The sequence below is a fragment of the Bubalus kerabau genome, chromosome X (genome assembly GCF_029407905.1).
Source record: "Bubalus kerabau isolate K-KA32 ecotype Philippines breed swamp buffalo chromosome X, PCC_UOA_SB_1v2, whole genome shotgun sequence".
In the NCBI taxonomy this organism is placed as follows: domain Eukaryota; kingdom Metazoa; phylum Chordata; class Mammalia; order Artiodactyla; family Bovidae; genus Bubalus; species Bubalus kerabau.
In genome coordinates, this window is record NC_073647.1 from 86,651,732 (window position 1) to 86,658,776 (window position 7,045).

Consider the following 7,045-nt stretch of genomic DNA (forward strand, 5'->3'; position numbering starts at 1 on the left):
GAGCAGTGCATCTAGGATGTCAGTACAGAGATTTATAGAACCCATTCCCGATTTCAAGCAACTTTTGATTTAATTGAACCAGGACACATAAGAAAATGAATGCTAAAACAGCAATTCTTAATCCCATGTGTGGACTTACTAAGCTTGAAATTGTATGTAAAATTTTGTATATTACTATGTGCCTTTTCCTGGGGAAAATGTCTATTGTTGACATTTGTTTCTGCAAGGGACTCTAACCTGGGAAAGGTTGAGAATCAATGAAGTAGATGATAAGTACTGTAGACATAAGAGTAAAGAAAGGGATGTTGTGAACTGGACTGGTATCATTGTCTCCTTTTGTAGTCACCTAAAAAGCTGAGACTGTATTATAGGCAAAAGTTGCCAGCTACCTTACAAATGCTCTCCATTGTGAATGACTTTACATGCTAAAGCAGAATTACATGTCAGAGTCTCTGAGGCTTTGCTATTATTCACAAATACATTTTTAACCACAATATTATTAATATTTCAAATTTTGTTTTTCAATACCACCTGAAAGTAGTCTTATGATTTATGTCCTAGCTAACTAGTAGAAGATGTATCTTATAAGAAGTATTGCATGTAAAGATTGTTTATGGTTCATCATTTGATGAACTTGTCAAATTCTTTCATTTTACAGATGTGAAAACTGAAGCCTAGAGATGGATAATTAACTGCTGAATAGAAGAACAAGGAGGAAGGAGGAATTCAATGCCAGCTCAACTCAAAGTCACTATGAAATTTAGAATGCAAGAGAGAAATAATAGTTGAGCTGGCTTTGAATTCTTTCTTCCTCCTGTTCTTCTATTCATCAGTTACTCAATTATCCATCTCTGAGCTTCAGTTTTCACATTTGTAAAATGAGGGAAGTTGGCAAGTGATCTCTAAGTTTTCTTTCAATTTTGAAGATCTTGAGTTTCTGTGTTTCCAAACTCTACAATCCATACATATACAAAGGATGATTAAGATGCTGGGAGCTACTGCAGAGGCACATGCTAACCCACACTGACAGCCAGTCGGACACAGAGGCCTCATTGGCTAGCAGCTAAGTGCTGGACCTCATCGCCTGGGAGCAAGAGCTGCCAAGCCCAGCCTGGTCCCCATCCTGGTTCTGGAGGAGCCCCAGTGGCAGTGCAGGGCATGGTGAAGCAAGTGGTGGCTGAGGAAGAGGAGGGCCACACTGGGGAGTAGTGGGATAAGGATGCTTACGGCTCTGAGGAGGGCATGGTCAGCAACAAGAGCCTGGACCTCAACCTTGCCAACAAGGTAATGAGCTTCAAGCTGGCCAAGGAGAAGATAGGAGCAGGTGCACAGGACCACAAGCATGCCTACCACATGTGTGGGAAGAGCTTCAAGTTCCTTGGGACCCTCAGCCACCTCTGTAAGGCACAGGGCCCCGAGGAGCCTGGGGCAAGAGCACTGTCTCCTGGGAGCCCAAGGGACCACCACTGAGCCACTTCCCAGGCAAGCTGAGCCCCAGACCCTGGAGCCCCTGGCCAAGGTGGAGGCCAGACCTGAAGCCCCGGAAGATAAGCAGAACGAGGAGGTCAAGGGGCCCTCTGACCATGTAGGGGGAGGAATAGGGTGGGGGGCTGCAGAGAAGAAGTCCCTGGAGAAGAGTGACAACAACAAGAAGCCAAAGACAGGCTCCCCCAGGAGCACAGCCAGCAAGGCAGACAAGAGGAAAAAGATGTTCAACATGTGTTGCAAGAGGTTCTGTTCCTTGCAGGACCTGATGTAGCACATGAGGTTGCACACAGAAGAGAGGCTGTACAAGTCCAAGACCTGTGAGTGGACCTTTTCCTTGAAACACAGCCTGGTGCGCCACCAGGGGTCCACCAGAAGGCCCGGCATACTGAGCACCACAACAAGGACAGTGAAAGGGAGGCCAGGGAGGATGACAAGAATGAGTTTACCCACAGTGGCATCATCCACATGTCAGAGAATGAGGCGGACTTGGGCCTGCTTGCCAGCAACCACATGGCAGTCACCCAGAGCCAGGAGAGCATGGCCACCATGAGGAGAGGGCAGCGGGTTGGACCACCATCACTGGCCAGGCCAAGGCTGGCAGGAGTGCTCCCAGGGCCACCACTGTGGGCAGCCCCGAGGAGCTGGCATGTCAGGGCGACCCTGGCCAGAAGAGCCCAGCTCCCCTTATGCAGGACGTGCTAAAGCTGTCCAGCCAGAGGCCCGCCCACCCTTTCCTGGCTGCTGCATATGGTGCCTTTCTTCTGTGCCTGGAATGATTGCCTGGCCTGCCCCCAAGCCCACAGATGAAAGCCATCAGAGCAAAGTGTCCTGAATCTATGTTTTCTGAGGTATCCTTAGTATCCTTCAGCAATCTGGGGGACAGAAAGAGAGAGAGAGAAGGGCAGCTGCCTCCTCTGTGCCATAGCCTTACTGACCGTGCGGAGATGCAGCACATGCTATTCGAGTGCCTTAACTACTTACCAGCGCGTTGGAGTTGTCCTGGGTGTTGTGTGTTCCCAAAATGAGTTTTTGAAAAACAAAGGATATATTTTAATAAATTATTTGGAGAGGACCTTTTAAGAATTAACCTTACATTCTATCTCGGTGTGTGTGAGCTTGCTTTTGTGAATCTGTGATAGTAACGTTTGTTCTGTGAGCTGGAAACAAGAGGGAAAAAAAATGCCCTTGGATACCTGTGGCCAATAACTGGAAGAAAGTGATGTGAATTTCATGTAAATTCCCAGAGGATATGTGGAAAAGATGATCATGTCTCAAATACGCTTTTTTTTTTTTGTTTGTTTGTTTTATTCTGTTTGCTACATGGTGGATCTGTAATTTGGTCCTCAGTGTATTGCAGAATGTGGTTGATGAAGGTTTCCAATTTGGTTCAAGCCAAAACCAGGAAAGATTCTAGCTTCAATCTCGTACATGTTTCTACTCTCTCAGCATTAGACATGCCATTACTGTTGCAGTTTCCAGACAAAGAAGAATCCCCTGGCAACTGAACTGACGGAAAACATGCATAGATGTCATATATCTGATCCCATACTCTTTTTGGTTTATGTATTATTATTATTTGTAGGTCATCAATTTAATGGTCTACAAATTGATGGTCATCAATTTGTCCTGGGAGATCTGAGCCAAAGGCACAGGTCTCCTTTTGAGTGTCTGCCCACAGTCTTTCCTTGTCTCCCTCAGATGGCAGCTCTTCTACTCTACTTAGACAAGCCTCTCTTGTGTGACTGAAGAACCCAGCAAGGGTTGTGTGGTCCTTCACCCACTCAGGGTCCTGGGGGCAGCTGGGAGGGAAGAGGAGGCTAGGTGGGTGCCGGGGTTTCTGAGAAAGCCAGGCAGCAATACCTGTCGCTCACCAAGTTTTCCTGCCAAACCCAGCCCAGGCCTCACCCGCCTGCACTCCTGTCCTTTGCAGAGTGAGGAAATTCTACTACTGGTAATGTGAGACTGAAGAGGAAAAATAGGTGTGTGTTTACCCTCCTGTAATCTGGATTTGGTGCTTGAAAATAAACACCTTGTCTCTAGTTTCTGAATTGCCTGAGCCCCTGGGCATGCAAACCAAGCTATGATTCACCCAGAGTTTAAACAAATCACAAATTTCATAGTTTAATATTGGGGGAAGGGACAGAACAAACAAATGATACATCTCTCAACCTCACTAATAAAATGTGGCAAAACCTTATTGACTATGAGGGTACAGATGAAGCCTAAATAAAGCTTTAAATCAACAGTGATTATTGCTAGTGGCAGCCTCGGGTGCATTGCTGGGCTGGTTCCTGCTACATCTCACCCTAGCATAGAGTTGGGGTGGACACACAGAAGTGGATTTTCTTTCCTGAGCATTGTATGTGGTCAGTAGACCCCCTCACTTTAGCTGCTAGCAGTGACTAGAAACTGATCGTACTCAGCAGCCTGTTCTCCAGTCAGACCCCAGGACCCCACAACCTCGGTGCCTCAGACCTCCTGGGACTCAGGACTCCTCTGTCCATAGATTTGTGCTCACCACATGGACCCCCTACCCCCTCCAATTCCTCACCAACTTCTGGTGGCCAAAATCCACCTGCCCACTCTTCAAAGGAAGCTATGTGTTCTTGATGAAAAGCAGTAACTTTACATATGAAAGGAGAAATGTTGAGGTATATAAGACTTTTAACTATATTAGGGATGTGTGAAACAGTTTCAAAATGAGGTTTTATTTTCTCTAGGTGAAGATGAATCAGAACCAATGATCCTCCCACCCCATATCACTTCATACCATGTGTGGTGTGCTTACTTAAAACCAGTTCATTCATCCTTTAATTTTTTATGACAATTGTTGTTGTTATATTTGTTATTATTATTATTATTATTTGGGTGTCTTGTTTTTCTTCCCAGCTCTCCACACTAAAACTCAGAACGTGGGGAAAAACCATGAGTAACTCTTTGCTGGGGACTATTACTCAGCCATAAAAAGGAGCTAATGTGAGTCAGTTGAACTGAGATGGATGAACCTAGAGCCTATTATACAGAGTGAAGTAAGTCAGAAAGAGAAAAATATAGTGTGTTAATGCATATATATGAAAGGTAGAAAAATGTTACTGATTAACTTATTTGCAGGGAAGGCATAAAAACACAGACATAGAGGGGGGATTTGTGGACATAGCAGGGGAAGGAGAAGGTAGGACAAATTGAGAGTAGCATTGAAACACATACATTATCATGTGTAAAACTTAGCTAGAGAAAAAGGTGAAATTCATTGTTTTGGGGAGAAGTGGAAGATTCATGTTGATATATGGCAAAACCAATACAATATTGTAAAGTTAAAAAATAAAATTAAAAAATAATAATAATAATAAAAAAACTGTTAGCTAATGGGAAATTGTTATATAACACAGGGAGCTCAGCCTGGTGCTTTGTGATGACCTAGAGGGATGGGATGCAGTGAGAGGTGGAAGAGAGGTTCAAAGGGAGAGGAAATGTGTATGCTGCTACTGCTGCTGCTAAGTCGCTTCAGTCGTGTCTGACTCTGTGTGACCCCATAGATGGCAGCCTGCCAGGCTCCCCCATCCCTGGGATTCTCCAGGCAAGAACACTGGAGTGGGGTGCCATTGCCTTCTCCAGGAAATATGTATACCTATGACTAATTCATGTTGATATGTGGCAAAAACCAACACAACATTGTAAAGCAATTATCCTCCAGTTAAATATAAGTTCAAAAAAGATACAATTTATGTTGTATATTTTACAATTTTATATGCATGGTATCATGTTGCTTTCTTTTTTATTCAAGATGATTCTTCTGATTCATTATGTCATTTTCACTTTCACCTCAGTATAGTTTTTTATTGTAGAAATATCACACAATTTATCCATTCTATTTACTGATGTACATTTAGGCTGTTTCCATAGTTTTCTGTCATTACAAACAATAGTTCTATGGTCATTCTTGTACATATTTCCTATGTCAGCTGACAACAGTTTCTCTAGGGAATATACCTGAGTGGGGTTGCTGGGTTAGCGACTATAGATATTTTCAAGTAATGATTCTTTGTTGATTTCCATTGTAATGTATATACCTTTTATTTTTCTTATGTTTACTAGGAATACAGAACAATGCTTAATTTAATATCTATTTATCTATCTATATCTGTGAATATGCAAATCTTTCAATTGATCCTCAGTTTTCATGGATGTTTTGTTTTCCCATCCTAGTTTACTAGATGTTAGGTCATGAACCATTCATCTGAAAGTTGGTTTGTTGAATACATCAAGTGTTGGATTTTATCTAATGTTTTTTCTCTTTATGTTCAGGTTATCATTTTTGTTTTTTTCTTTAACCTCATAATATGGTTAAAATATATAGATCCATTTTTCAAATATTAAACTATGCTTACATTTCTAGGCTAAACCCATCATGAAGTATTTTTAATACATTGCTTGAATAGTTTTTTTCTCAGTCCCCATACTTTGATTCTGAATGATGAAAAAAACTGTTTTTAAAGCATTGTTCCATGATGTTTTTAGGGTCTTGGCAGCTACTGGAGTAATTAATTGAAGTGATCAGACTTATGTTCATTCATTAAAAGTGCATGAAAAAATTCCACAGGGCATGAGGAGAAATATTGCTTCATTGATAATCTTTTGTACAGTATTTTTGCCTCTCTGTTTTCAAGTGAGTTTAGTCTATAATTGTCCATTCATTTATAGTAGTATCCATTTTTTGTTTTGGGTATCAAAAGTTTGGAGTGTTCTTTATATTTTCTATTCTTTGGAAGAGTTTGTTTAAGATAGGAATTGCTCTTTTCTCAAATGATTGATGTAATGTACCAGTAATGTACCAGTAAATGTAATGTATGTAATGTACCAGTAATGTACCAGTAAAACCATTTGGTACTGTGTCTGTTGTTAATTAATTTGTTTATATGTTTTAACATATTTAATCAAAATTTAGAATACTATTTAATTGTTTTTAGTTTATTTCAGAAATATTGCCCTACGATATGTCCATTTTTTCTAATTCCAATTTATTGGCATACTTTTCATAATTTATCATTTTAAAGTAACTTCATCTGCAGCTACTTTTCTGTTTTTATTTCTGTACTTTGTTTATGCCTTGTCTTTTATGCCTTATCACTTTCTGTAGAGGTATATTATTAGTCTTTACAGAGAACTCAACTTTAAACTTTTTGATCCTTTCTATTATATTTCTATTTTTTTACCTCTGAGATTATTTTCTTATACTTCCTTCAGATTTATTCTCTGTTTTTGCTGACTTTGTGAGATGAATGCTTATTGAGTTGATTTTTAGCTTCCCTTCCTTTCTAAAGTGAGTTTTTAAGTATAGAAAATTCTAAGTATGACATTAGCTTTACATCCCACAAGCCACATTTCACTTATTTCTTTGTCTTTCAATTGTAACTCTTTTAAAATTTAAATGTATGGAAAACCAATACAATATTGTAAAAAAAAAAAAAAACTAGGAAAAAAAAAGAAAAAAAAAATTTTTAAAGTTTATTAAATTCATACATATAGTCTTTTCCAAATATATGTATGCCTATATATG